General features: G+C 38.9%; 1 protein-coding gene across 2 annotated transcripts in view; it reads right to left on the bottom strand.

Moving 5' to 3' along the window:
* epha4b (eph receptor A4b) overlaps nucleotides 1–25,132 on the bottom strand; it is a 291,695-nt gene that overhangs the window by 85,788 nt on the left and 180,775 nt on the right. The gene's annotated exons all lie outside the window — the stretch shown is intronic.

Here is a 25,132-nt window from a genome sequence, read left to right as displayed (position 1 = left end):
TAGGAAGCACTGTCATTAACCATCTTATGTACGTGGATAATGTGGTGGTGCTCTCCCCATTCAGTGCTAGCTTACAGGAGTAACATGCTCTCATTTTGGTGACCAATTTGACATCAAATACAATGCAGGGAAAAGTAACATTATGATTGTGCGCTCTAAAGAGGATAGGGGAGCTGTACTCCCTCTGTTCCTTCTGGGCTCTGAATGTTTGCAATGAGGCTAGATATGTTAGCCACTTTATAACTGAAGGTTTGTCAGATGTGTTAGCCACTTTTTAACTGAAGGTTTGTCAGATGACAGGGATATTCTCCGTCAATGTATTAAACTTTATGCACAGATAAATATGGTTAAGAGAAGTTTTTTCCTTTCATGTAAAAACCTCACCGTTTAGGGCGTACTGCACACCCTTTTACACTGCTCACCTGTGGATCAGGTACTTGGCCAAATCCATGCAGAGGCTAAATGTAGCTTATAATGATGCCTTGAGGCTGTTATTGCATATGCCTAGATGGTACAGCGCCAGCCAATTATTTGTCAATTCTGTTACCAACGTTTAAAGCACTATTAAGAAATCTGATGAATAAGTTCATCTGTTGATTAAATGGGTCTCAAAATTAATATTTTAATGAAAATAAAATCCCTACAAATAGCTATAGATGTAGGTTAAGCATGTGGCGCCATTGGCGTAAAAGCCTGTTTAATGTGTATTGATAGTTGTGCCTTTTTAATGTTTTTTTTCCTTTCTAGTTTGTTTCTTCCTATGTTGTGTAGGTTTGACACCCTTTGTGATTCCTGAATAAAGATCACATACAGTATATACATTACAGTTGTCCAATAATGACTTTTTAACCGATATACCAATATTATCCAACTCAAAAATTCCGATAACGAAATATGCGGTCATGGACTTAACATGGATAATTTTATTGTGATGTGGCTTATGCCCCACTGGATGCTTTAATAATGATAATGCTCGCATAAAAATTCCAAGCATCTTAGTTTGGAGACATCCAATGGTCAATAAGCATAACTGCTGTGCTAAGCTGTGACTAGCTCTTGTACGAAGGCAGAAGGCTTCTACATCCACTTTGAAGGCAAATTGCGTATTGGCCCAAAATGTGAAAACAGTGTCGATATTAACCAATATCATTTGAAAATGCTTTTATCGGCTTATATCATCGACTGCACAAATATCTATATATAAGAAAGAAAAAAAAGAAAAAAAAAAAATAGGACATTCCTCAATAAATTTGTTTAAAAAAAAAAATACAAGAAAATATGAAACAATTATTATAAATAAAAAATAACAAAGAAAACCTATAAAATATATTTTTAAAATAATTTTATATATTTTTATTTTTTTACGATAAGTCGACGAATCAATTTTTTCTTTTATTTTTTGTACTAATTTAGCAATGACATTTTGATTTTACAAATAAACGTAAATAACAACAAGAAATCACAAATAAACAATGAGGTAAATTGCATGATTCAAAACGATTCTTAAACAAAATCTAGTATTTATATTATAGTATACAACTATATATAATAGTATTATAATAATTATTCATTGCCAGATTTTTCATAAAGGGTGTCATTTTAAAGGCAATTTTAGTGTAGAATCTGAATTCTGAAGTATCTTGGATTAACTCCAGAAATCGTTATTTATATGACGGACATGCTTTTATTTTGAAATGTTCACTGGAAGTATGTTCGCTAAACCGCAAATTTTACACTTCGCAAAAAAGTGCATGTTTTCATCATTGCATGTGGTGGCCGTAATAGATGTTTTTTTTTTTTTTTTTTTTTTTTTGCAAATGCTTTTAACCAGCGATTTTTTATGTTTGAAGTGTCACCTTTTAACCGCAAGTTTGCGTTTTGGAGAAGACTGTCATGAATGTTTTACAGCAGGCTATATTAGGTTGTCTTATTTCCCCATTAGCCTCAATGTAGCAATGCTAACGTTTATAGTGTTTAATATAGATGTGTTTCCATATCTTGTATGTCTGAACTTTAATTCTACAGTGTATTGATAACCAATAAACATCTGTGAAAGGAACTGAGTCTCATATGCCATCAACACGCACGTGTACACGCCCGCACAAATGTATGCATGCACACATGCAGCGATAAAACACAGCCGTGAAAATTACCGCCCTCATTTCTATTTACCGTGCGATAAATGGACTTCTTGCAAATCGCGACAGGCTTAGCAACTTCAATAAAAAATGTCGTTAGTTAGTTAGATACACTTACAATCTGCCAGCTTGTCCTGTCGTCTTCCAAAATTACAGCTGGGTGACTGCGCTTTAGGTGTTCATTCACGGCCGATGTGCCACCAAGCTTGGCATTGAAGAGACAGGACACAACAGTGTACCCTCCTTTGTTTCAGTGAAATAAGTCAATGTTTTGGCCACTCTAGTGTGCTTTTTTGGCTTTGTGCCGCTTTCCCCGCTTGCATACCAAGCGTCCGACATTAAAAAAAATCTCCCAAAACACCCCCCCGCCCCTTAAAAATTTTCTCCTCGGATCTACACAATTCACGTAGGTAACCCTTTTTGACTTCAAAATGGCGAATTTCGCCAAAAGGTGAGAGATTTTCATGCCTGGTTAAACAGTAAACTCTTATCTCAAAAAAGCAATTTTTGTTGTTTTGTTTTCCCTCCATTCTTCTTATCGGGTTAAACACTCCCAAGCTTCATGCCGGCCAAATATTGAACACGTGTGAGTCACAGATGTTCCCTTTGGAGAGTCACATTCACTGCTTTAACGCTCTCCAGCCCCTCTGGCCATGACCGCCTCCAGATTTACAACAGGTCAAACACCCACTCTCACACACACATCTTGGCGCTTTTTCCGCCCCCTACCCGTCGATGCGCACACCCCGCGGCGTGGTCTCTGCGCAACGACCTAAATATTGATCCATTGATCAAGCAGCCTGTTGTCCAGCTGCGAGGAAGTGTTTAACTGATTGTGTTACGCCGACCTTGCAGGGGGATGATACCGGTGTATTTTTCCAGCGTGTTGAGCATTATCCCGAAATGGGTTTAACAGTCGCCGTCACCCATAAACATGCGCGACTTGCTGCTCTTTAAGTCAGCACAAATATTTCAGGCGCAAAACCATAAAATGAAAAATCAATTTCGCTTAATGACCGACTAAAAATGATTTAACTGCAACATGGAATCTTCTGTCTGTTGGTTGGGGAAAACTGTTTTCCTTTATCTCATCTGCACTTCCCCTCTTTATACTGTATTGGTGAGCTGAGGCTGTGTGTTTATCGGTTTCTACCCAAAAATGGGTGTTGTAGCTCTGATAAAGGCCACCAATGGCAGTGATTTTGTTAGTGAACATTTGGCACTAGTTGAAGCAGATACTAGTTGAAAGTTGTGCGATGATGATAAAGGATATAGAGATATAAAGAATACATCGGCTTTGAGGAGGAGAAATCAGATGTTTACAGACAAGAGAGCTGACACTTTGTAAATGAGTTGAATACAGTAATAGAACAGGAATGTAAAAATATTACTGATTAAATGTGATTATATGAAAACATATTTTCACAGGGGGGGTTAGTTAGGGCTTAGAACTTCCCGATACGATTTGTAATATAAAGGCTCATGATAACGATGATCTCACAATATGGAGGTAAAACAACTGTTCATACATGGGTCAGTAAATCAATCTACTCTCTGATGCAACTATTAAAGAGAAAAATGAACTCTTACTAAATTGACACTACATTATTGTGACATTCTTGTAAAATGAGTGTCTCTCTTTACTTATTGCCAACTATTGACAAGGATAGATTACGTCCAATTCATTTAAACTGGGAGGACTGGCTTTGAATGCTCATATTTGAGTGCCATTGACAGCCCTAGAGGTCCAATGCATGGCAATGGGAATGAAAGTGCATGAATTTGCCTGAATTATTAAAAAATAAATAAATAAATAAAGTCACATCCAAACTGTAAACATACTGAAAAATATAATTTAATAAAATTAATTAATAATAATACATTCAAATTGATCGGCAACATTAACTCAGAGTATAGTATGCTAAACAATTTGACCGAAAAACAAAAATTAGTACAACAAAACAACATTGTCATTGGATGGAGGGACATTTTTATTTTTGCTGCAGGCAATATCAGCTCCTTTGCTATGGTGTGGGGTTATTTTGCTGTGAGCATCATTGTATGCTACTTTATACAGTGAGGAAAATAAGTATTTGAACACCCTCCAATTTTGCAAGTTCTTCCACTTAGAAATGATGGGCAGGTTTGACATTTTCATGGTAGGTGCTTGTTCACTGTGAGGGACAATCTAAAAAAAACATCCAGAAAGCACAGTGCATGATTTTTTAAACAATTTATTTGTATTATACTTCTGCAAATAAGCATTTGAACGCCTCAGAACATCAATGTTAATATTTGGTACAGAAGCCTTTCGTTAGAATTACAGAGGTCGAACATGTCCTCTAACTTTTCACCACGTTTGCACAGACTGCAGCAGGGATTTTGCACCACTTACCCCACACATATCTTCTCTAGATCAATCAAGTTTCTGGGCTGTCACTGAGAAACACAGAGTTTGAGCTTCCTCCAAAGATTTTCGATTGGGTTTGGGTCTGGAGACTGGCTAGGCCCCTCCAGAACCTTGATACACTTTTTACGAAGCCACTCCTTGGTAATTCTGGCTGTCTGCTTCAGGCCATTGTCATGGGAATGGGAAGGAGGTTATTCCCCAAAATCTCACAAAAGTTCCTGGTCATCCTCTCCTTAATACAGTGCAAAAACACCTCCAAAGCATGATGCTACCACTCCCATGCTTCACAGTAGAGATGGTGTTCTTGGGATGGTACTCATCATTCTTCTTCCTCCAAACACTATGAGTGGAATTAAGACCGAAAAGTTCCATTTTGATCTCATATGACCACATGACTTTCTCCCATCACTCCTGTGGATCATCCAAATGATCATAGGCAAACTTAAAACGGGCCTGGACATGTGCTGGTTTAAGCAGGGGAACCTTGCGTGCCATGCATGATTTAAAACCATGGCGTCTAAGTGTATTACCAACAGTAACCTTGCAAATGGTGGTCCTACCTCCTTTCAGGTCATTGACCAATGTCTTCTGTGTAGTTCTTGGCTGATTCCTCACCATTCTTAGGATCATTGAGACCATACGAGGTAGATTTTGCATGGAGCCCTAGTCCGAGGGAGATTAACACTCATGTTCAGCATCTTCCATTTTCTAATAATTGCTCCAATGGTGGATCTTATATCACCAAGCTGCTTGGCGATTGCAACGTAACCCTGTCCAGCCTTGTAGAGGTCTACAATTCTGTCTCTGGTGTCTTTGGACAGTTCTTTGGTCTTGACCATGTTAAGAATTGGGGTCTTCCTGATTGTATGGGGTGGACAGGTGTTTATATGCAACTAACCAACTCAAACAAGTCAAAAAGTCAGACTCACAAAGTCCACCTCCACTCCACTTATTCGTTGAACTTTTTAAATGTGACTAAAAGCTCTTTGTGGCTCACAGTTCTCGGTAATAGACAGGTGTTCAATCACTCATTTACAGCAGTATAAAGAAATAAATTGTTAAAAAATCATACACTGTGATTTATGGATTTTTTTTTCTTCTTTAGATCGCCTCTCAAAGTGAACAAGCACCTACAATGAAGATTTTGAACCCGCCCATCATTGGGAAAACTTGCAAAATTTCAGGGTGTTCAAATACTTATTTTCCTCACTGCTGGACGCTAACAATGCTCCTTGGTTTATTGACGTAACACTCACAAAGCGGGACTATTGTTGTCAATTGTTGTCAATGTTTTCGCTGAAAACTCCAGCGGCTTATCAATGTGATTGGTGCCTAATGTCTTTAAGTGACTTATTTGGCTTCATGCTGTCCGCTGCCAACATTTTTAGACACAGTAAACATACTGGCCTTTCCTCATCTCCCACGGTAATAAAAGTGGAGCCAAACGCTCCACACGCTTCGTCATATTTCCTCATCTTGCTCTTCATATCTCTTGCTCTTTGCTGTGCGCTCGTTTGGTTAAAAAAAAATACTGAGGATGAAAATGAGATCACCACTGTCATGCATTTAGTGGATGTGCACTTACGATTTTTTTCTAGTATGGCAAAAATGTATGCTCCCCGAGGTCACATCCGCCCTACAACCCATCCGACATCACTTTGCGCCCCATTATTTGAGAAGGACTGGTCTAATGGAAAATTTAGGTAACAATTTATTGGTTGCTTTATTAAGCGATATAACGATTCTTGGCGGGATTCTATCGATAACCTATTGAGATACATATATCACCATATTTATATATTGTCACAACCCTAACTCAGAATATGTCAACTAAAACGTAGGGCTGTAACCTCAATTTGGTTCGATACATCGATTGGTTAAGCAACAATGCAATCAAATCAAAACGCAAAATATCAATGATATTTTAAACGTGAACATGATCATCATAAATTGATCAAAGGCCCTTGAAACTTACCTATCATCATGAAATCGATCATTTAATCTTTTATACATATGCCTGAATATTATTTTTTGTGCCATTCTAGCAAATTATTTTGAGGATAAACTCAAATTTGAGCAATCGGGAGGTTTTCTATTGTTGCTCATTAAAATTTCTGCCATTTGCTATTTAATCCATGTTAGTTTTACACAGCTGACTGCATGTATACACGTTTGGGGAATACACACAAGCATATTAGCCAGCGGAGACTTGTATTTGGGGGCAGTTAAGGCAGGGTGTGGGGGTGTTACCTGATTATCAGCTGGCCACACGCCAGTGGATCACCGAGAGCAGATCATTACACACATGACACTCACAATATAGCTCGTGGGCATGTGTTTGGAACATATGGGGAACGTGGTACACTGAGTCACACTCCTGTGATGATCCCACGGGGGGAAAGGCGCCCCCACGTAGACATACATGTTCTATGAAACCAAAAGCTCTGTTGCTCCATATTTAATAAGTCTGTGTTGGTGCTTACAGATGTGAGGGAGTGTGTCTGATGGGAAATGAACACATTTCCATAGTAATTACAGAGAGACTCATTTCTCCTCTCCAGTTAAAAGTGTCATGAATCATTAGCGCTACACTCGGAAACGTGGCGTGAAAACTGACATGACTTCGCCTTTGTTGTCACCTGTCTTTTTGCTCAGGTGCTAAAACATTGTATGACGTGCTAGCTGCCAATGACCATTTTGCGGTAGTTGTGAGCAGATACTATATATGCTAGTATCCCGCAGAAAACACAAGCTGGTCATGAATTCACCGAAGAAAGTGAGCCTGACTTGTTGTTCTTACTAAAGTGAAACTGAATTCCTTTGTTCAATCTCACACGCGAGTGTTTTAATCAAATACTAGTGTTTTATTTTTAAAACTGAGCAATGGGTTGCTAACCCCTGAACTAAATAATAATTAAGATAAAAATAAACAAAATGACCATTAATGCGGCTTTCCTCAATACTAATCTCTAAATCCCAAATTTCAATTCATGAAAATAATACTCTAAATAATTTTTTCAGATAGTCACCTGATATCAACAGGACATGTCCCGGAAATGTCCCCAAACCAACAGGAAGTGACCTGTAGATCTGTTTCAACCACAGTAAAGCCTAAGGGTGTAACGGTACATGTATTTGTATTGAACCGTTTCGGTACGGGGTGCTCGGTTCGGAATGGAGGCGTACCGAACGAGTTTCTGACGTAATGTAACCCTTACTTTTCGAGGCTGTGAGTCGATCGGGTTACAGTTTCTTTGTGTAGATTATATTTACGCTGTCTTCTCTACTATAATGAGGACCAACACGGTAGGACAGTATATAACCCAGAAACGTAAATGGTGCAACAACGTGGCCGCCGCGAGAACGCAGTGAAACGCAGGCGTTAAAGTCAATCAGCCAATGCATACCAGTCACAGTAAGGCCGCGTGTTAGACGCGTCCCAGAAGCAGCTCAACGCGACGCACGCGAAAAGAACGGCAGAGTTTAATATTTGACGCGAGATGCGGCCCTCCTGCATCAATACTACTAGCTAGGATCGGGCAGACCGGAAGTCACTCGTGTAAAAATACGGTGGATCCAGTCGATTTTCAAAATAATATGCAATCGCAACCCACTTTTTGAGTCCATCAGATCTCTTGAGTGGTAGATCGGGGCACAGTTGACTTGTCTTTGTGGATTTACTGCCGTCTTCTCTGCTGTAATAATAACCAACACGGCCCCGTGTTCAATACAAAACCCTCCTACAACAACAAAACAAGTAGGAACTAATATTCACATAGGAACTACAGTTATGCAACATAAAATATACAATATAAATGAATACTGCATCACATTTGTAAAATGTGAAAACACATAATATAATAAATACCGTAATTTCCCGAATATAACGCGCACTTATTTTCCCCCAAATCAACTTGTAAAATCATGGTGCGCATTATAAACGGGTACATGGATGGAGACAGAAAAAAAAAAAAAAAAAAATATATATATATATATATATATATATATATATATATATATATATTATTCCACGGCCACGTTGTGTTGAAGAAACGTATGTGACGATCCGTTGCCGACCATTACGGTACGTGAAATTCTACTTTTTTCACTCTTCATAAAGCACAGAATTTAGTTTCTTGAACTCATTGGAGTAAACGTTTAATGCAGCTCCGCAACTCGGACCATAACAAATGTAACAACACAGACTTCCTGCGTGTGTCCGTCAACTATATATACATTTATTCATTTCTGTGTGGCGCTTAAACTTGAGAAAATCCACCAATAAAACTTTTGAAAATCGTTCATAAGAAAAAAAAAAGATTCATTGAGGCATTTCATTTGTAAAATACATGTTAAAATCTTTGTCATTGGGATTGGTTTTCTCTTTAGCACAGGACTTCTTTTTTCTTCTTTCTTTCAGAAAGAAAGCTGACCAATATGCTGGGTCTGAAAGGCGAATTGTTGTTGGATTATTATCTTTAAATACCCGCTACTTTTTGAGCAGAATTCTAGTTTGTATAGGCTAATGTTCCTATTGTTGAAAACACAGAAGTGTGTAATAAACAACTACCACATTTATATTTTGCATTTTGTTTTCTTACTGTACCGAAAATGAACCGAACCGTGACCTCAAAACCGAGGTACGTACCGAACCGAGATTTTTGTGTACCGTTACACCCCTAGTAAAGCCCCATCAAAATTTCTCCGGAAATTGACGTTTCTAGTTTTAAATGAGTTTATCATTAGTAGACATCCTACCCATTTCAATAGACAGGGTTGACACTGAATGAATAAACGTTCGTTCATTTGGTGCCAACCTTCCCTTTCCAAATGGGTTGGACGTCTCTCACCGTCAATGTCAGCCCACGAGTTAAAATAGCACACACACCAAGCCCACAAGAAGGTTCTCCTGACCTACATATTGAAATAACGTCAGCTCCAGCCCTGAATGCGTGAATCCTTATTCATGCGTGTCTGTTCATTTTCGTCACTTTGTTTTGGCTAGTCTGTGACAATAGCCCGAAGGTAGTAGCGAGTGGGCCACAAACACAAAGTCCTCTGCTTTTGCGTGTCAGTCATGCAAGGTTGTCACATTGCCATGACCGCGGGAAACAGGCATTTATGCAGCAAGCATTTACATACTCCAGTCAACCAGTTGTCATATTTGCACACTCGCCCCATGAATTTTCAGCACGTCAGGTATAGATTAGGAATCTACAGATATTGACTTTTTCATTCCGACATTTCAAGTCGTGACTTAAAGTTTATAATGAGCATTCCCACCGGCTGATTCTTTATGCAAATGCCCTGCAGTTAAAGTCGGCACAGTTTGCCAACTTGGCCTGTAGTTCCTATCTGCTATTTTGCTGACACGCAATCGCACTATAGGCTGTTGTTCCATTCTGCTTCCTATTAATGCCGTTTTAATATAAACACATAGACTAAAAGAGAACTATAGAACAGAATTGGCAACCGAGCTCGCCCTCATGCACCTTTCTCTCCGTTCCACTTCAGTGATGACAACAGGCTCTCGCTGTCCTCCAACGTGACACACTCCACATTTGCATATCAATTTACTTTTTAATATAATACTCTGTCACTTGAGACCCATTTGTCATTCTGCTAGCAAGCTTCGCTCACCCAGCTCCATCCACGTGAAATTATTGCCGTGGCCCCCTTCCCCCTTTTTCCCCTCTCTCGTCCTGCCATGCTCACTTTTACTGCCTTTATCTCTCTTGGGGTATTATTTTATTTCCTAATTCTTTCCTTCGGAGCAAGAGGTGTCAAGATCATTTTTGTTATGTCTGACAACTAGGATTGTCACAACTAATTGACAGCAAATCAGTTAGATAATGATTCGACGTCTATTTTTTTAATCAAAGAATTTGTTGACATTAAATAGTCCATTTATTTATTTATTTATTTTTTGGGAGGGGGGGGTGAGTGGGGAATAGCAAATACAGTGGTACCTCTACATACTAAGTTAATTCGTTCCAGAACCTTGTTTTTAAGTCAAAATGATCCTATGTGGAGCATGATTTTCCCATAAGAATAAATTACAGTGCTGGCCAAAAGTATTGGCACCCCTGCAATTCTGATTGCGATTACAAATGCTTTGGTAGTAATATCTTCATTTATTTTGCTTGCAATGAAAAAACACAATAAAAAAATGGAAGCAAATGTAATCATGATCCTTTCACAAAAAACTCCAAAAATGGGCCAGACAAAAGTATTGGAACCCTTTGAAAAATCATGTGATGCTTCTGTTATTTGTGTAATTAACAACCAGGTTTGAGAGGCCAGGGTTAAGTTTGACACCTGTCCTTTAGAAAAAACATCCTCTTGTCCCAACACCCCATATACAACCACTTTCTTCCCCAGGCGTCCTCCCATTTATCCACTTTGGCCCTTTCCTCTGCTTTCTGCTCATTTTTTTTGATAGAACGAGTGGACAAAAGGAGTTGGAACGGAAAAGAAAGAAGGCGAGGGAGTGAGATGCGAAGGAGTGCTGACAGGCAAGAAAGCACAATGGGGTTCCATGCCTGCATACCAACTAACAAGCAATCACGTAGGGGGAGTAAGGAGTCGGGGGGACGTCTATAAGAGGGGGAGAAAAAATGCCAGGGAGTGACATAAGGGATGTGGAAAGACAGTGCTTGTGCCGCAGCAACGTGGCCGGAATGTCAACAACTATTGGAAGAAGGGAAAGGAAAAGGTAGTCAAGCGGAATGGAGGTGTTGGACATCACTTCTGGTGGTATTTAAGATTGCAGGTTCAGGTGGTAAAAATTCTAACATGAGGTAGACGTCCAATCCATTTGATGTGGGAGGGTACTACTTGGACTAAACTAATGAACTAATAGATAGGACGTCTATTATAATCGAAGGCATTGAATGAGGTATTATAATTACTGTTGTAACTAGGCAGAAAATGCCTTCGAAAGTTTGCTGCCTGCCCTCCCGCTTCAAATGGATCGTCTATCGCCATCAATGGCAGCAAAATACGATCCTCCACAAAATTAGGGTTCACCTTGATGCCTAAATTTAAATCTAACAAATATACATCAAAAATAGTACATAAAAATGAATTCAGTTATTAATTCATTACATAATTGATAAAAGATATTCAATATAGAAAACGAAATTAGAAAAATAAAAATGAGAAAATATCAAAATATAAGAAAGTCCAAAATGAATGAGAAATAAAACTAAATAAAGGGAATTAATTTAGTGCTGCAACAATTGAAATGAATTGAATTAAATCGATTAAAAATTAATTAACTCGAGTAATTCGATTAGGAAAAAAGCTTTGAATCAATTTTTTTCTGCTTCGAGGATTAGTTTGATTAGAATGGCTTTGTAATGGTTTGTTTTGAAAGTGTTTGCATTTGGGGTGTTACAGTGCCTTCTAGTGGCAAAATAACTCATCTAACATAGCTGAATCCAGCTGCTCCCTGTTAAGTCATTTGCTCCCAGAAACGTATAAAAACGTTCTTTTTAAATGCTCCACTAGCCCACAAACGTATTTATACGTCTTTTGCGTTTTTTTTTTTTTTTTCTTTATAAGAAGCATATATAGCTTCCGCTGTATCTGAGAAACAAAGGACAACGCTCCAAACCCCTTTTAAAGCAATAAAACTGGCCACTGGAGGGCAGTAGTGCATTTTGGAAGACCAGGCAACCAATTCAACAGCAGTGAACGGCCGGGCAGCTTTGTCAGAGCGCTGGCGGCATGAAGCCAGGCGGCGCTCCGACCGGACAAAACAACGAGAGGACGCCTGGGACGCCAGGCACTGGACGACCGTGCAAAACGAGTGAAAACCCCCGTGGAGCGGCTCGCCAAGCAGACCCCGCAGAAATGCAAAAATAATCCATCTTTGTGAGACACACAACGATGATGGAAAGGTTTACACAGCTGACGTGGCGACAAGGGCGTCATCTCTCAGTAGTCGTGTGTGAATAAATTGTTACTTTGCTATCTAAAGCTCTATTTGTCTGGTTGTTCATGGTATTTTGTAAAAGGAAAACATTATTCAGATGTTTGGAATGTAACTAATGCAAAAAATAGCTTTGTTAAAGTCAAAGTTATGTTTGAAATGTATGCGTTTACAAAAAGCTCATTTTCTCCATTTTTTCATCAGAAATTGGAAAATTGCTCAAACTAAGCTATTTTCTAATGCTGATTTCTAAAGAATGGAAAAAGATACGAACTTACTTTTTTTCTGCTGAAAGAAGAGAGTCTAATCTTTCTTTTGGTGGGTTCCAAGTGTATATAGCAATAGAACAGAATTTTCTGTGGGCCTTGCAAAATCAGTCAAAATCCAGAAAAAACGGCCAGGAGCAAAGGGCCTTGCTCTGGTGAAAATGGCTGGGAGTGAAAGAGTAAAGACCAACATAAGGTTGTAAGTTTTTGTTTGAGCTGATATGATTTCTGGCATTTGTAATTTAGTTTAGATGCATATTTATCAGTGTTTTTGTGGGAATATGTATTTGAACGATTTGCTAAGAGTTTTGTTTTGTTTAAAAAAAAAAAAAAAAAACACTTTATAGCATTTAAGCTAGCACAATTTTGCTATGCAAGTTAGCCAATTATTTTTTTGTTGTACAGTGGTCCCTCAGTACTTCGCGCATCCAACTTCGCGCCTTCAGTCCATCGCAAACATTTTTTTACTAAAAATTCAGATGGGCTGTCCCGAACTGATTGCGTAGTCTCACTCTCACTCCCTCCCTCTCTCTGCTCTTTGTTGTTCAGGCAATGCACTGGAGTTGCTTATTAAAGTTAACAATGATTCTGTTTGATCTTGCCACAGATCCCTGGAAGCCTCAGCATCAAAGCGCCGCATGCGTCTGTTAAACAGTTGCTGTGGTAACTCATTGTGTTTAAGTGAGGAGATGGAGCGGAGTTGTGTGGACTCACTCAATGAAGCATTTAATAAAACAAGCATCTTTACATTTTATCCTTGTTTAAAAATAATTCGATGGGACAGTAACATGTTTAAAATGTATAATTATTACATTTGAAGTGATTTAAAATCATTTATTAAAATATACATATACATACATTGTTGTTTTTTTTAAATTATAATTTGGGGGAAAAATCCTATATGTATCTCCCTCCAATGTTAAATCTAAATAAATACATTAGGGGTGGGCGCTACTTCCTGGTTTTTCACTTATCGTGGCGGGTTCTTGTCCCCATTAACCGCGAAAAACGAGGGATCACTGTACTTTGATCCTCATTTATTAATTTTTTTATACCATTTGAGGCTAAGCTTAGGTATTTTAATTTATTTTAAATGCATTCGTTGCTCTTTTGAACTGAAAGTGCAATTCTGCATAGTTTGAAAAAACACTCTGGAATTTTTAAAGGGGGTGTGCGGAGTTATTAAATCCACCACAGTATGTGAGTCTTGATGCTAGCGTCTAACCTTGGACTGCTGTTAGCCAGTGACACTAGCAGCTAATAAAGCGCTTGTAGTTCAGAGCCGCGTCGCATCACCTGCTTTGTTTTATACGACCGGCCACATTTTATAGGATTAGAGTCAGGCTGCTAGCTGGGAGACGGCAGGGTAAAAAAAAAAAAAAAAAAAGTGTCTCCAGAATCCGTGTACGCAAACACACCGTTGCTTTCATTTCCTGTCTCGCCACATTATTTTACCTCTGCTAATCAGAATGATGAGAAAAATGAAATCAGTATGTCGTTAGTCACCCCTCCGGCATTACACATCTATCCTTGCTTTCACACCAGCCTCCTCTTACCACACGTACAGACATGCTGTTTTCATTACTCGCGCTGATTACTAATGGCCATTTAATATCAAGACACTCGATTTCAATTAATTATTGAGAATGGAATCGATGGGTTGATTTTGCCGTCTTGTTATTTCACAGCAAAAATGCATTTTGTGCCTAGATATGACTGTAATTAACTCATTCATTGCCACTGACAACTATAGATGTCCAGTCCGTGAGTTTATCACTCATAGACATCCAATCCATTTGAAGTGGGAGGGCCAACCCTTCTGCTTCAAATGGACTGAACATCTAGGGCTGTCAATGGCGCAGGGTTCCCGTGAATCCTGTAAGCCGTTAAAAGGCATTGAATTCATGATTGAGAAAAACAGTCTGTAATTGGAATGAAAATGTCTTACATGCAATTTTAAAAAATCCTAACAATCTGAACGCACAAATACAGTTATTTAATGTATTTTTCGGAATATAAACGCATATTAAATATGTACCGCAATTTAAAACCTTCTCATTTTCCCAAAATTGACAGTGCGCCTTAGACTGTAGTGTGTATAAGCCTATTTTGTTGGAACAAACATGTATTACACTGCTCCAGTAAAGTGTTCAAGACACATATTCATAATTCATCAAATCTATATTGTCAAACAAACACAATGGATCTTGTTACGTTTGACTGCTTTCAAAACTCATCCAATTTTCTATGATTTCCGGTAGTGACATGTCGCCAATCTCGTTGATATTCGTGAGAAAATTCTGCTGTCAAAACGATAACATTCAGCGAGGATCTTGACTCAGCAAGAATTTTGCAAGATTTTTTTTTTTTTTTTTTTTTTTGTAGTAAGAATATAAAACCATACGATATTGTGATGTCATGTTCTAATTACTAATGTTTCTGACATAAATCTTCAGGTATGTCATGCGGTGTATTTTTTTGTCTCGTTTATTAGGAGAAAGCAGTGAGCTGGAAGGGGTTATAGGTGGACAGAAAGGGAAATAGAAGAAAGAAACAGAAAAGAAGAACAAACAACAACAAGAAATGCGTTAAAAGACTACACAAACTATGAATATATTGATGCTATCGTTAGCTAATTGCATTTCCGGTGGACACCATGTGAGGGGCCTGATGACCGAGGAGAAATAGGAGGGGGGGAGAGTCAAAAAAAAAAAAAAAAAAAAAAAAATGTGATTAGGCAGGGTGGAGTGTACACAAATCAGCAGTGTGAGGTGTAGAACCCAGTATTGTGTGAATCACTTGTAAGTGTGGATATGTTGACATCCTATTCTATGCTGCCTGATCGCTAACTCTGGCACCGAGTTTCTCTACTTGATTGTGTCTAATTGCACCCAGTCGTGCATGAATCTTATCAGACGTGTGATAGAGGGCCACAGACCCTCCTCAGCCAGGGGTGAGCCAGCGTGGTCCATCCCTCCTACCGCAGCTCCAGCCACCGCCATCCCTCCAGGACCCAGGGTGGTCCCCCGGACCATCTGTGGCCCCATTAACTGGCCTTCAGGGATGGAATGAGGGGACGCGCCACCGCCCGCTCACACGGCACACCAACCACCGCTGCAACCCCGCAACCGACACGGCACACCGCAAGGCCTGGGGCAGAACAGGATCCCTTTTTTTTTCAATATTGTTTCATTGTCAAGTTGGTCTTGAATTAAATTTCAAACGACATTAAAAAGTCTTGAACATAACTTGCCTTGAGCTGTAGGAACTCTGATAACAGCTAACGAGTTAATCAAATGACATTAAAGCTGTGAGACCAGTAGGAAGGTTGTAGACAGTTTGATAACCTGGCATGCAGGATTGATTTTTCCATACATCTGCAACGAATATATTACACATATTAATCTGGGAAAGAACCAATCAAGACCTGTGTCATGGGAGAAAGCTTCAAAAAAATATACGGCTTCCGATTGGACAATAGCGTTCGTTTCCCGTCGTGATGTTCTTTGCTTTTCTTTTCATGAGGAAATGAAGAGTGTTTAAGACAAAATTTTAAAAAATTGACGTACCTACAAGAACCACTTTGCGATCCCAACATTGTATTCAAGCAAATAGGTACTTACTGGTTCCACATCTTTCTTCTGATTGGCTCAAATATCAGATGACCAGGGAAGTGGTTGGACGGTTGAGTTAACTACAGTTAACAAACTATACAAAGAGTTAACTAATGGGCTGCCATTGACTTGGATAGACGTACAATCCATTGGGTCTTGGGTAGACATCCAATAGCATACCGTACGAATGCTGTTTTTAGACCGTGACGTCGCTATCGTAACCCAGAAGTGGGTCAACATAGACATGCTCTTGCCTAAAACCCATGTTATTACTGCTTGTTTTCTACCAGTAATCTTTCAAAAAAGAACATGGTGAGTAAATACTGCTGCTATGGAATTTGTAGGAACAACTCTAGACATTACGACATATGAAGGATGTTTTCTTCATACATTTGCCGAAGTCTAAAAATAGGAAAAAATGTAAACAATGGATCAACTTGTGCGGACGTCTAAAAGAACAGTTTAACGGCAGCAAGGTGAAGTCATTGACCTTCATTTGCAGTAAACATTTTGTAGGGGTCGTTGATCCTATATATGACAATCCCCAAGTGACTAAAAGCTCTGGAACCGAAGGTGGAGAGACGGACACAGGAGACGGAAAGGTGGAGGATAGAGGAAGAGCGAAGTAAACGGGGAGGACTGTTCATACAGAGGAGGTTGCAAAGGTAGGGAGACATACATATACTGTATATAATTATATGGCTCCTACCGAGTTACTTGTAGGTGGCACTATTGCTTTGACTAACAATTATACAGTATATCATGACAGTCATGTAGGCCTTTTTTTTTATTTTTATTTTTTTTAAATACAGATATTTAATTAGCCAGCTTTACCTTTTATATAGTAAAGAAGCAACCTTAGTAAGGGGGAAATGTAAATCAGTTATTGAAAAATAAGGAAAAAATTAAGTGTTGTCCGTCTCTGAGTATCATTTGCAATCGCGACATAAAAATAGCAATGTAAATTACCCCCAAGAACAGTCAGAGACGTAAGACAACCAGAGGATATAATATAACCCCTAGCAAAAAGTATGGAATCACCAGTATCGGACGAGCACTCACTAAGACATTTTATCATCTAGAACAAACTCAGATAAAAAGCTTGAAAAAATAATGAATTAGATCAAAAGTGCAACTCTTTAGCATTCAGAAACACTAAAAGAAATTAATAAAAAACATTGTGGTGGTCAGTAAATGTTACTTTTATAGAGCAAGTGCAGGGAAATATATATGGAATCACTCCATTCAGAGGCAAAAAATGGAATCATGTGGAAATAAACAAAGAAATAACAATCAACACATGTCTAGTATTTAATAGCACCACCTCTGACTTTTATGACAGCTTGCAGTTTCTAAGGCATGGACTTGATGAGTATTCTTCATCAATTTGGTGCCAACCCTCTTTGATTGCAGTTGCCAGATCATCCTTGCAGGTCGGAGCCTTGCTGTGGACCATTTTTTTCAATTTCCACCACAGGTTTTCAATAGGGTTAAGATCTGGGCTATTTGCAGGCCATGACATTGACTGGATGAGTCTTTCTCCAAGGAATGCTTTAACAGTTTTAGCCCAGCGGCATGATGCATTGTCATCTTGGAAAATGACAAATATACTTTCAATTGAAGGGATAATAGAAAGCTGTCTAAAATTTCAATGTAAACTTTTGCATTTATTGAAGATTTAACCACAGCCATCTCCCCAGTGCCTTTGCCTGACATGCAGCCCCATATCACCAAGGACTGAGGGAATTTTGATGTTTTATTCAGGTATTCATCTTTGTAAATCTCACTGGAACAGTACCAAACAAAAGTTCCAATATCATCACCTTGTTCAATGCAGATTCTTGACTCTTGAAACCTTGTCCAATCCAGATTCTTGACTCTTGACAAGATGACAATGCATCATGCCACAGAGCCAGAAAAAAATTCTTTGTTTGTTTCTCGTGATGCCATATTTTTTTCCCTCAGAATTGAGTGATCTGGCAACTGCAATCAATGAGAGTTGGCTCCAAATTCATGAAGAATCATTAGGTCCATGCTTCAGGGACTGCAAGCTGTCATAAAAGCCAGAGGTGGTGCTACTAAATACTAGAGATGTGTTTTGATTGGTATTTCTTTGTTTTTTTCTCATAATTCGATATTTTTTTCCTCAGAATGGAGTGATTCCATTTACATATTCCTGCCCTTGCTCTATAAAAGTAACATTTACTGACCACCACAATGTTTTTTATTTATTTCTTTTAGTGTTTCTGAATGTTGCTCTACATGACAAAATGTCTGAGTGAGTGCTCGTCCGACACTGGTGATTCCATACTTTTTGCTAGGGGCTGTATATAAGAAAGACAGGGTAAATGATGGTAAAGGATAGATTTGTTGAAACAAGAGAATGTCATTGTCAGTGGCATAAGGCAATGCACACAAGAAAAAGGTGTCGATAAAAAAGCTAACTTTGGATCAGGTTGTTCTCTTTTCTTCATCTTTTTCAGCCCTCGACACTCAAGCCATTTCTTTAACCTAACATTTGTATATTCTTCCACCTCTTTACCAGTGAATTTGGCTCCAAGGACATCATTTTGAGACAGAATTGGTAGGTTTAGCTCAGTAAACATCTCGTTCGTATACTATTCACATGCATTTACCATTAGGGACAAACTGAAGCTTGACTCGCCTAGCAACTATTGCTAACGTCATGAATATTAATGAGCAAAACAGACGTGTTGCGTGGGGTACGCCATTCATTTGAACTGGGAGGGTACCAGCCTTCCCAGTTCAAATGGATTGGACGTCTACTAGTGATAAACTAATGGATCGGGCGTCTATTTTTGTCAATAGCACTGAAAGAGTCAATCTGAGTGCTCTAACACAAAGTCCATTTCGCCCCCATCTCCATCTTGTCCGTGTCTGGCACAGGCTCAACGATCTCTGACCATCGTGTAAAAAGATTTACTCAGCACGGTCTAATTATTAAGACGGGGAAATGATTAGCGGAAGAGTTATGACTAATAAATCTGTCTGCGTTTCATTAGCACCCTGTTTGGAAACATTTCAATTAGCTCCTTCTCATTAAGGAGAATGGAAATGGATAAAAGGAAGCAGGGGGTGGGAATGAGGAGAATTTCAGAGCCGGAATACGGGAAGAGAGCGGGATTTTTATGGGCAAAGGAGGAAAGCGTATCATCAAGTGAAGTGTGTTTTTATATATGCAAATAGATCAGTATGTAGATGAGTGTAATATCACTAATGATGTCACTTACTTGATGAGGTCATGATTATAAAAATGCCTAATAAATAGAGCTCAATGGACAAAAACAGGTTAGTTTTTTTACAGGCTGTTTGATCAATCCCGTTGCAACATCTGCTCATTTGCATAAAGCCTGAGTGAAATTGTTTTGCCCCAAAGGCAACATGGCTGCAGTCTTTTGCACACAAACATGCGTTGGGTTACACCCTCCAGTTTAATTGAAAACGCTTGTATCCAAGCGAAAAAAAAAAAGAATAAAACTCTGACTAATGGCAGCGTACTAATATCATGGATTTTTTTTCTTTTTCTTTTTTTTTTTTTTAAGGGGAGTGTCGCATGCAAACAATGCCTTGTGTGACGGAATGATTTAGCAACCAGTGTTGCATCGATGCTAGTACAGCACTAAAATGATGGCATAACTATCAGAAAGTATTATAAGATAACGCGCGGAATGTGCTGGGCAATATGAACTCTTCAAGATTTACTTTCCAAAGGTCAGTCGCCCCCTGCTAGATTTGGGAAAAAATATGATTTGTCAAATAATCGCGATACAAAGCGTCATGATCAAGTTTGGGAAAAAAAAATAGGATCGCAATATATAGACTAGATGCGTTGCCATGGAATTTGAACAATATAATCCATGAATATTGTAGTCAAATTGCTTTATTCATCCAGCAATTTTACCACAAGTAGCCACCATCAAAGGTAATTCAAATTCACAGTGTCAAAACAAAACTAAAATGATCTCATAACAACAAATTAAATAGCATAACTAGCAATTAATGAAACAACTGAAACTAACGGAAGAAATAATTAGCACAGAACAAGAAGGCTATAGCGCTGCAATGCATTCTAGGAGGCATGAGGCATGTTGGACGACAACAGTGTTGACAGCAGGTGGCAGCAGGTGTCTCTCCCAAGGGAGCAGTGATGCCCAAAGCTTGTTGGAACAATGAAGCTTTGCAGCCAATTGTTCAAGACTTTAAGGTGTTAATTTTCTCTATTTAGCTTTCAAGGTGTGTCTTGAACCCTAAGAGGTCAACAGTGTTGAGAATTTTATAGCTATTTAAGAAAATAATATGAAAGTACTTTTATTAATTTTTTAACAAAATGCAACAGGTGCTATAAAGATAATTTGTTATTCAACTTTATTGATAAATAATAGTTTTCCCACAGTGTTTGGCTTTAAACTGATTCTTTTTTGACGAGAAAGTCACTTTCACAGCCTGTAAAAAAATATACAAATGTCAGGTGATCGCCATTGGGTTTTGCCGCCACTTAATTCTGTTGTCTGTACTGCATTTGCAAGCGGAATTGAAACAAAAGAAGTTTTAATTGCATCTTTTTGGATATATTATCGTGACTTATCGTATCCTGACCCTGGTATATCGAGGTGCATCAAATCATGAGTTTAAGTGTATAGTTCCATCCCAACTTCCTACTTCAAAATAACCGAAATTCTCGTGCAACATAGGGAATCTTTCGAATGACCCCCCAAAAATTACCCTTCGGCCCAAAACGCAGGTTTTTGGGGGAAAAAAAAATCAAAATGTATCTAGTCCTAAAATCTTTATCTAATTTATATAAATCATAAATATTAAAATATTAGGAAATTAAGGGTAAAAGTTGGATACATAATTTGCCAAAAACCTACGGTTCCCTCAAAACTCGCCAAAAACGTTCCCATACATTTCTAATGGCCAAAATTTCCCCTTTCCTGTAATTTTTAATGGCAGAAAAACATGATTGGTTGTGATCTTTGACCAAAAACCATTACAGCTCATTGACTGGCGCCCAAGTAAGTCGAATACCAAGCCATCCACATCCATGCCGTTGATGTCCATGTATGTCCTTGCCAATGACGGCCATGTTTGTCTATGCCGTTGAAAGTCATGTATGTCGATTCTATTGATGCCAATATACTTGAATTCCATTGACAGCCGTGTACGCCCATGCCATCAACAGCCATGCATGTCCTTGTCATTGACGGCCATGTACGTCCATGCCATTGACGGCCATATATGTCAAAAATATCAACAGGAAGTGACCGTGAAATGCCCCAAATCAATAGAAAGTGACCTGATATCAACAGAAGATATCCTAAAATGTCTACAAAACAAAAGGAAGTGACCTGGTATCAACAGGAATTGACCTGAAATCAGCCGGACGTGACCCAATGGGGTTTACCTGCGAAAGCAAAGCTACCATTGCAATTTTTCCAGAAATTGCATTTTCCATGTTAAATTAGTTTATCACTAGATGGCCAATCTATCTGAAGTGGGAGCGGCAGCGAAAGAACGTTCACTGCCAGCCCCTCCCAGTCCAAATGGATTGAACTTCCATCACCGCCAATGTACACACCACGAGTACTTTTTACGTCTGCCTACCAACAAATGTAATCAACACATTCTGAAATAGCTAACAAAGCAGCGAAACAAAGCCTTCTGACGTTCACGAGCGCGTAGCAAGACTGTAAAGTCATTAGACAGACGCTGCGAGGCAGAAGCTGTAACATGTTTAACAAGGAAAAGAGAGAAAGTGAAGACCTGGAGGGTGTGGTTGAGTGTGCGGAGGAGGGTGCACTTTTGAGTGAAAGGCCATCTGCTGAATTTCTTGTGATGCCAGTGGCACTAACTCCTGCCAGCCTGCCAAGCCCCCCTCAGGAGGCCAAAAAGAGGCAACTTTGCACACAAGCACACACTTTCATGCTTGCGCTCGCAGAGCAATAATGGCAGCCGAACAAGAGCAACTGAGGTGATTTGTCAGACAGTTTTTCGGGTTCCCCCTTCATGCTGTGGAAATAGCTTGATAACAATGGTGGGTAGACACAAGCAACATTTACTCTTTTACAAAATGATTATTTATACTAATTTTAACACCTCATGAAGTGGCTTGACTACAGAATTCCACTATAATTATGCTATACATGCTAGTTATTTATTTCACTAAACATGTTTTTTATCTCTAAATATGTACAGTGCTGGCCAAAGGTATTGGCACTCCTGCAATTCTGACAGTTAATGCTCAGTTTCTCCCAGAAAAGGATTGCAATTACTTATGGTTTGGAAGTTATATCTTCATTTATTTTGCTTGCAATGAAAAAACACAAAAGAGAATGAAAATAAATAAATAAATAAAATAAATCATTATTATTTTACACAAAACTCCAAAAATGGTCCGGACAACAGTATTGGCACCCTCAGCCTAATACTTGGTAGCACAACCTTTAGACTAACTGCCAACAACTGCTTCCGGTATCCATCAGTGAGTTTCTTCCAATGCTCTGCTGGAATTTTAGACCATTCTTCTTTGGCCAACTGCCCCAGGTCTCTGAAATTTGAAGGGTGCCTTCTCCACACTGCTATTTCAGATCTCTCCACAGGTGTTCTATGGGATTCAGGTCTGGACTCATTGCTGGCTACTTTAGAAGTCTCCAATGCTTTCACTCAAACCATTTTCTAGAGCTTTTGAAGTCTGTTTTGGGTCATTATCCTGCTGGAAGACCCATGACCTCTGAGGGAGACCCAGCTTTCTCACACTGGGCCCTATATTATGTTGAAAAAATTGTTGGTACTAGTCTTCAGACTTCATAATGCCAGTAAGTTTTGGCAAACTCCACCCTGGCTTTTTTATGTCTCTGGGTCAGAAGTGGGGTCTTTGTGGGTATCTTACTATATTGTCCCTTTTTATTCAGACGCGGACGGATAGTACGGGTTGACACTGTTATACCTTCAGACTGCAGGACAGCTTGAACTTGTTTGGATGTTAGTCGACGTTCTTTAGCCACCATCCGCACAATCTTTCGTTGAAATCTCTCGTCAATTTTTCTTTTCCGTCCACATCTAGGGAGGTTAGCAACAGCGCCATGGGCTTCACACTTATTGATGATACTGCACACGGTAGACACAGGAACATTCAGGTCTTTGGAGATGGACTTGTAGCCTTGAGATGCCCGTGCTTTCTCACAATTTTGCTCCTCAAGTCCTCAGACAGTTCTTTGGTCTTCTTTCTTTTCTCCATGCTCAATGTGGTACACACAAGGACACAGGGCAGAGGTTGAGTCAACTTTAATTCATTTTAATTGGCTGCAAGTGTGATTTAGTTATTGACATCACCTGTTTTGGGCCACAGGTAAGTAACGGGTGCTGTTAATTACATAAATTAGAGAAGCATCACATGATTTTTCAAAGGGTGCCAATACATTTGTCCGGCCAATTTTTTTTGTGTAAAATGATCATGATTTATTTATTTTTTTTCCATTCTCTTTTGTGTTTTTTCATTGCAAGAAAAATAAATGAAGATATAACGACCAAAACATTTGTAATTGCAATCATTTTCTGGGGAGAAATTGAGCATTATCTGACAGAATTGCAGGGGTGCCAATACTTTTGGCCAGCACTGTATTTTGTCAGCGTGGCTCAAACTCATGACAAAACCCCTTCTATTATCTCAATCAGGCCAATAATGTCAAGTCAAGTTTATTTTTATATTGCTAATAGAGATCCCTCTAATTGAATAGAGAAATGTGAATAATTATTTGTGTCTCTGTGATGTGTTTGGACTGTTATTGACAGGATGTTTTCACAAGTGCTTCTGGGATCTTTTATCTGTTTTTGTACAAGGATTTCATCCTTTTATGGTATAAACCTGCTGCCTCTGCTTCTCCCCAGATAAAAAAAAATAGCTTGGAGCAACTCCTGGTCTCTGGAACATATTTCTTGTCCTTGTTAAACATTAAAAATAACAATAATCATTGCAATCAAAAAATCAAGTTTAACCAGAAAATGCAACTTCTGAGAAATTTCGATGGTAGCTTTTGTATGTAAACCCCTTGGGGTCACTTCCTGTTGATTTGGGGACATTTCAGAGTCACTTCCTGTTTATATCAGGTGACTTCCTATTGATTTGGAGACATTAAATGGTCACTTCCTCTTGATGACATTGCCACCCACATGGCCGTCAATGTCACGGACATACATACATTGGTGTCAATAGACTCCAAGTACATTGGCATCCATCGTATTGAGATACATGGCTGTCAATGGCATCGACATAAAGTACATGCCCGTCATTGGCTAGGACGTACTGTACATGGCTGTCAATGGCATGGAAGTGCATGGCCGCCAATGGCATTGACTTACTGTACTTAGACACCAGTTGAATGTCAATGGGCTTTAATGGTAAGTTTTTGGTCAAAGATCACCACACCTATGTTTTTCTGCCATTTAAAATGAAGGGGAAATTTTGGCCATTAGAAATGAATGGAATGACGTACATGGCAACAGCATCCCATTAGAAACGAATGGGAAAGTTGTTGGCAAATTTTGGGGGAACCGTAGGTTTTAGGCAAACTCTCTATACAACTTTATGCCCCTTACGTTACTGAAATTTTTGATGTATGATTTATGTGAATTGGATAAAAACTGTAGTAGTATATACAGTTTGAAAAGTTTTTTTCAGAAAATCCGCGTTTTGGCGCAAACAGTAATATTTGGAGGGTCATTCGGAAAATTCCCTGTATCACACGAGA

Source organism: Corythoichthys intestinalis, chromosome 14 (assembly GCF_030265065.1).
Source record: "Corythoichthys intestinalis isolate RoL2023-P3 chromosome 14, ASM3026506v1, whole genome shotgun sequence".
NCBI lineage: Eukaryota > Metazoa > Chordata > Actinopteri > Syngnathiformes > Syngnathidae > Corythoichthys > Corythoichthys intestinalis.
The sequence above is the reverse complement of the archived record's forward strand: the minus strand, read 5'-3'. Positions and strand labels throughout refer to the sequence as shown.